Source organism: Zea mays, chromosome 6, assembly GCF_902167145.1.
Source record: "Zea mays cultivar B73 chromosome 6, Zm-B73-REFERENCE-NAM-5.0, whole genome shotgun sequence".
Lineage (NCBI taxonomy): Eukaryota > Viridiplantae > Streptophyta > Magnoliopsida > Poales > Poaceae > Zea > Zea mays.
The window spans coordinates 154,843,682-154,851,047 of record NC_050101.1 but is presented as its reverse complement, the minus strand read 5'-3'; positions in this window follow the sequence as shown (position 1 = coordinate 154,851,047).

The window sequence follows — 7,366 nt, the reverse complement described above, 5'->3', positions numbered from 1 at the left end:
GGGTTACCAGCTGAGAATTAGGAGCCTTGAGGGTACCCCTAATTATGGTCCCTGACAAGTATAGTCGACGCACATGCGCCAATCCACTTTATTCTTTTTGAGTACAAGAACAGGGTTGGCTAACCACTCGGGGTGTAACACCTCTCTAATAAATCCAGCCGCGACCAAGCGAGCTAGCTCGGCGCGAATGGCCTCTCTCTTGTCGGGCGTGAAACGACGTAGTTTTTGTCGGATCGGCCTTGCCTGGGGATAGACCTTCAGTTTGTGCTCGGCCAGTTCTCTTGGGACTCCCGACATATCTGCAGGTTGCCATGTGAATACGTCTCAGTTATCTTGCAGAAACTGGACGAGCGTGTCTTCCTATTTGTCGTCCAGGCTGGAGCTGATGATGGCAGTCTTGCGTTCATCAGCGAACCCCAGGTTGATCCTTTTAGTTTCTTCAGTCGGCCGCATAGAGGTCGCAGCCTGAGCTTCATTCACCGGTGCTATAAGGTCCTCCTCAGGCTTAGAGTTTGCCTGTGTTGAAGAAGTCGTCGATGGCTTGGTGGTGAGGACCGCTTGGATGGCCACTCGGAAACACTCTGCGGCGCCTTGGAAGTCAGCGCGCACAGTTATGATTCCTTGCGGTCCTGGCATCTTCAGTATCATGTACGTGTAATGCGGAATGGCCATGAATTTCGCCAATCCCGGCCTCCCGATGATGGCGTTGTACCCGCAGTCGAAGTTCGCCACTTCGAACCTCAGGAACTCGGTTTTGTAGTTATCCGGAGTTCCGAAGGTGATGGGCATGTAGATGTGGCCCAGCGGGTATTCTCCCTCAGTCGGCATGATGCCGAAGAATGGAGTGTCGGACTCGTGGAGCTCTTTGAGGTGAACTCCCAAGCCTTGGAGTGTCCGGGGGAAGGTGACGTTGATGCTGCTCCCCCCGTCCACTAACACCTTCTTCACCCTGCTCTCTCGGATCACCGGATCGACGAGGAGCGGGTATTTGCCTGGGTGGTCGAAGTTGAGCCATTGATCCGCCCGAGTGAAAGTGATCGGGTGCTCCGACCACCGGTATGGGGTGGGAGGACCGGTGGTCGCCACCAATATCTGGCGATCGTTGAGCTTTTGTTGTCTTCTATTCTCCTGTCATCCGTGTCCACCGAAGATGACGTTGACCTCCCTGTCAACGCGCGGGAAAGCTCCTCTTCCTCCCTCCTGCTGCTGCTGGGGTTGTCGTGGTTCTTCTAGCCCTCCCCGCGGCAGAGGAGGAGGTAGAGGTTGGAAGGGTCGACCATGCCCGATGGAGTGCTTGAAGTCCCGACAGTTCCGAAGAGTGTGGCGCATGTCCTTGTGGTACGGGCACTGGGCATCGAGGATGTCATCCAGCGTGCGCTCGCCTCCACGAGGTCCTCCCCGGGCGCGAGAGGCTGGTGGTCCGGCGGCGTGTACTTCTTCGCGAGGTCTCTTCTCCCAGCGTTTGTCGAGTTGCTGGTTCGCATCGCGTCGTGGTGCCGCCGGTGCGGATTTCGCTCCTCCGATGAGGTCCTGGGCTCGCTCGTCGGCGGTGATGTAGAGGTCGGCTTCCCGGAATAGCTCCTCGGAGGTAGTTGGCGCCTTCTGCAATATGGCTCGGACGAAGGCCGAGTCATTGGATCCTCTGTAGAAGTCCTCGATCACGGCCGCCTCCGTGACCTCAGGGATACGATTTCTCATGGTCTGGAACCTTTTGAGGTATGACCGGAGAGTTTCATCCCCCCGGCGCTTGATGGATTTGAGGTCCCACGGTTGCGCCGGTTCGTCGGAGAGGGACTGAAAATTGGCGGTGAAGCATCGACTGAAGTCGCCCCAGTCGTCGATGCAGTGTCGGGGTAGATGTCGCAGCCATTGCAGCGCGTCTTGCCCGAGGACAATGGGTAAGTATGCGGTCATCACGTCCTCGGACGCCCCGGTGGCCCGAGCAGCGGTGGTGTAGACGGCTAACCAGCCCCCTGGATCCTGCTTAGGTTCATATTTGTCGACATTGGATACCTTGAAGTTAGGGGGCCATTGAATGGCCCTAAGGCGTGGAGTAAGAGCAGATACTCCACACGTATCCTCCTGTCGTCGGGGATGATGTCTGTCCCGGGGAGGGGAGTAGTTGTTGTGGTTCCTCGACCGTCCCCGGGTAGTGCCGCCAGTTGAGGCCGTTCCCGACTCAGTTCTGGTGGCCTGGCTCCGAGCTGGGATGCCATGATCCTTGTCGTACTCCTCCCGGCGGCGGATCTCGTTCTCATGCCGTCGTTCACGCGAAGCATTGATGGAGCTTCGCGCGTCCCGACGACTGTTGATAGCGTGTCGTAGATCGTTCGGCGGGTGAGCAAGCGGTAGAAGATGGTTGGCCGCCTGGGTGAACAGTCGTCGATAGCCCTCGGCGTCAGGAGTCCGAGGGAGTCCATCAGCTATCCGAGCTAGTACTCCTCCGACTTCACTCGGCGTGTTCATGGCTCGGGCGAAGTCGGGATTCAGGTTGCGCCCGAAGAGTGGATTCTCCCAGCGTTGCCTTGCGTCTTGCTCGGCTTGTTCCTGAGCCCGGCGGCGATCACGTCGTCGGGAGTTCCTTCGTTCTCTGAAGACGCGTTCCTCCGGAGTTTCTCCTATCTCCGAGACCTCGTCCCGTGAAACAGGTTGCTCCGGATTCCGTTCTCCGGCCTCGTGGTGTCGCCGAATATTTCGGCGCCGATTTCTCCGTCGGCGGGATTCTCGCTGAGGTGGTTCTTCTCCAGGCGCGGTCGGCTCGTCGTCGGAGACGGGAGGTGACTCCACTCTCCCGATGAAGAGGACATCAGGGTAGAATGGTACGACGGTCGTGACGATCTTTTTTCCGTTCTCCTTTGAGGGCGGAGGAACGGAAAGAACAACTTGCTTTTTCCCGGCCTCTTTCTTCCTTGCGATCTGTGTCCATTCTTTCGTCGGGGAAGTAGACAGTGGAGTTCTCCAGGTCAGCTGGCCCTCGGTCCCTGACTTTCTGAAGGCGATCTTTTTTTGGAGAGCTGGAGGTTGCGCTTCTCTGGTATTTTCGGAGTTTGTTGGAGGAGACTTCTTTTTCGGTGGATCTGCAATGCGGTATAGAGTTCCCTCTTCATCTGCTATGGATGAGATTGTTCCGAAGCAGAATACGGATCTGGGACGGAGGGTGATCTTGCTGTGGAAGGTGACGGCCATTGAGCTAGCTTGGATCGGCGACACACCCCCTACCTGGCGCGCCAACTGTCGGTGTTATGGGTCCGACCGCACACCCGGGGTTGCCCCTCTAGGTGTTTTAGGAGTAGGACGGTGTCGCCGACTGTAGCAAAATGGTTCGTGCCAGATGCACGAGGGACAATGGACAATGTTTACAGGTTCGGGCCGCTTAGAGATGCGTAACACCCTACGTCCTGGTGAGTATGCTTTGTGTAATGGGTTACAAGGTAGCTCTCTAAAGCGAGAACGTAGAGAGTTGAGATGGATGGCTGAGTGATGGGATCGATCCTTTTGAAGGGGTGCCCCCTAGGCCTTATATATTCGACCGTGGGGCAATACACGTGGATATGATAACAATGTGCACCTAAAAGATAGTGAACTGTTTGAGTCTATCTTCCTATGATTCTGCCGACCTATCCTCGCCTGGTTCCGTTGCATGGGGCTCCAGCGCGGGAAAGTCGGATCCTTGTTGTGGTCGCTTGCTCAACGCTGTGGGTCGTCCGGGCTTGCACCAATCTGGCCTTACGTCAACCTGCTTTACTGATTGTCCCTTCCCAGGCCCACGAAGGAATGACCTTACGATTTATTGGGCCCTTGGGCCTCTCGTGAGGTCTTTTACCCTTCCAGTGGACACGGGGGATATCTGTCCCCCCCACACACAAGACTCAAATACGCAGCACAACCATGCACACAAGTCACAACTTGAGCTCGAAACACAATGCACGGAGTTCACAACTCAAATAGAGCTCAAATCACTATCACAAAGAATCGAATGCGTGAAGTTGGAGTCTTGGAGTCTTAGGATGCTTAGTGAATGCTTGGGTGACTCCTCCATGCGCCTAAGGGTCCCTTTTATAGCCCCAAGGCAGCTAGGAGCCGTTGGAGACCAACTTGGAAGGCTATCCTTGCCTTCTGTCGAGTGGCGCATCGGACAGTCCGGTGCGCCACCGGACAGGTCCTGTAGACGGTCCGGTGCGCGATCTCCTTCCTGATTTGGCATATCCGACCGTTGCTCCTCTGGGCAGATTGGCACACCGGACAGTCTGGTGCACCAGCTGACCGTTGGAGCAGTCCACGTGTCGCGCGAAGATTGCGCGGCCGACCGTTGGCGCATGCGACCGTTGGCTCACAGGACAGTCCGGTGCACCACCGGACAGTCTGGTGAATTATAGCCATGTCGCACCTTTGCTTTTCCCGAGGGCGACGAGTTCGCCGCGGATGACTCACCGGACAGTCCGGTGCACCACCGGACGGTCCGGTGAATTATAGCCGTGGTGCACCGGACGGTCCGGTGAATTATAGCTGTACGCCGCCGTCGAGTCCCGAGAGCGGCCTTTTCACGCGGACCAGCCTGGCGCACCAGACACTGTCTGGTGCACCACCGGACAATCCGGTGTGCCAGACTGAGCTGAATTTTGCTTCACAGAGCCAACTCTTTTTCCAATTCTCTTCTCACTATTTATAGCACTTAGAAAAAACATATTAGTACTCAAAACAATGTACTAAGTCTAGAAACATACATTTTTCCTTGATTTTCACTTCTCACTTTATTTGGCACATTAGAACTTAATTAAACGTGTTGGGCACTTAATCACCAAAACATTATAGAAATTGCCCAAGGGAACATTTACCTTTCAATCTCCCCCTTTTTGGTGATTTATGCCAACACAACCAAAAGCAACCAAAAGAAGTGCAACATCAAGTGCAATTGAAGACCAAATTGTTTTTTACTATAATTTGGCATATTTGGATCGCTCTTTGCCACCACTTGGTTTGTTTTTGCAAATCAAATTCATTTTCCTATCTCTAAGTCAAACACACTTGTTTGGGCACAAAGAGAGATACTCCAAGAGTGAAATTGATCTAGTGTCAAAACTCCCCCTTTTTCCCATAATCAAAATTCTCCCCCACAAGAGACCACATTTTGTAATAAAGGCATTTTGGACAAATCAAAAATTCTAACTCTATTATTTTTGAAATTCACAAGTGGTAGCTGATCCATTTGCTTTGGCCTTACTTTCTCCCCCTTTGGCATTAAGCACCAAAACGGGATCATTCTTGGCCCTTTAACCTCATTGCCTCACCAAAAATGCCAATTAAGAGCAAAAAGACAATGAGAGCATAAGTATGAACTTGGAAGTGAGTACACTAATACCGAAGTGCAGTGGAAGTCTTTGCATCGTCCAAGTTCACCTTTCCCTTTCAATGCACTTTTGAGACTACATCAAGTATACTCAAACACAAAGGTTAGTCTCAAAAGGGTCAAGTTGTAACATATCTCCCCTAAATATGTGCACCATTTGCATATGGACTTGTGAGGTCCAGGGAGGTCATGTACAACTTGAGCACCACAACTAGATAACACAAGTAGTAAATGCATATAGTAACATGATCAAAGGCATAGAATACATGTATGCTATAGATCAATCCAAGTTACGCGAATCTAAGACATTTAGCTCACTACTCAACCTGCAAAAAGTTTTCTCATCCAACGGCTTGGTAAAGATATCGGCTAGCTGGTTCTCGGTGCTAATATGGCACACCTCGATATCTCCCTTTTGCTGGTGGTCTCTCAGAAAGTGATGCCGGATGTCTATGTGCTTAGTGCGGCTGTGTTCAACAGGATTATCCGCCATGCAGATTGCACTCTTATTGTCACATAGGAGTGGGACTTTGCTCAGATTGTAGCCAAAGTCCCGAAGGGTTTGCCTCATCCAAAGTAGTTGCGCGCAACACTGTCCTGCGGCAACGTACTCGGCCTCGGCAGTGGATAGGGCAATGGATGTCTGTTTCTTGGAACTCCAAGACACCAGGGACCTTCCTAGGAATTGGCACGTCCCCGATGTGCTCTTCCTATCAACCTTGCACCCAGCATAATCGGAGTATGAATATCCAATCAAGTCAAAGGTGGACCCCTTTGGATACCAGATCCCGAAGCAAGGCGTAGCAACTAAATACCTAAGAATTCGCTTAATGGCCACAAGGTGATATTCCTTGGGGTCGGATTGATATCTAGCACACATGCACACGCTTAGCATAATGTCCGGTCTACTAGCACATAAATAAAGTAATGACCCTATCATAGACTGGTATGCCTTTTGATCAACGGACTTACCTCCTTTATTGAGGTCGACATGCCCATCGGTTCCCATCAGTGTCTTCACGGGCTTGGCGTCCTTCATCCCAAACCTCTTGAGAAGATCTTGAGTGTACTTCGTTTGAGAGAGGAAGGTGCCGTCCTTGAGTTGCTTCACTTGGAACCCAAGGAAGTAGGTCAACTCGCCCATCATCGACATCTCGAACTTTTGTGTCATCACCCTGCTAAACTCCTCACAAGACTTTTGATTAGTAGAACCAAATATTATGTCATCGACATAAATTTGGCACACAAAAAGATCACCATCACAAGTCTTAGTGAAAAGAGTGGGATCGGCTTTCCCAACCTTGAAAGCATTAGCAATTAAGAAATCTCTAAGGCATTCATACCATGCTCTTGGGGCTTGCTTAAGTCCATAGAGCGCTTTAGAGAGCTTGAACACATGGTCGGGGTACCTGTCATCCTCAAAGCCAGGGGGTTGTTCCACGTATACCTCCTCCTTGATTGGCCCGGTGAGGAAAGCGCTCTTCACATCCATTTGAAACAATCTAAAAGAGTGGTGAGCGACATAGGCTAATAATATTCGAATAGACTCTAGCCTAGCCACAGGAGCAAAAGTCTCCTCGAAATCCAAACCTGCGACTTGGGCATAACCTTTTGCCACAAGTCGAGTCTTGTTTCTTGTCACCACCCCGTGCTCGTCTTGCTTGTTGCGGAACACCCACTTGGTTCCCACAACATTTTGCTTGGGACGTGGCACCAGGCTCCAAACTTCATTTCTCTTGAAGTTGTTGAGCTCTTCCTGCATGGCCAACACCCAATCCGGATCCTGCAAGGCCTCTTCTACCATGAAAGGCTCAATAGAAGAGACAAATGAGTAATTCTCACAAAAATTATCTAAATGTGAGCGAGTTGTTACTCCCTTGCTTATGTCACCCAGAATCTGGTCAACGGGGTGATGTCGTTGGATCGTTGCTCGGACTTGAGTTGGAGGGGCCCGTGGTGCTTCTTCCTCCATCACTTGTTCTTCCTGTGCTCCCCCTTGATCCTATCCCTCTTCTTGAG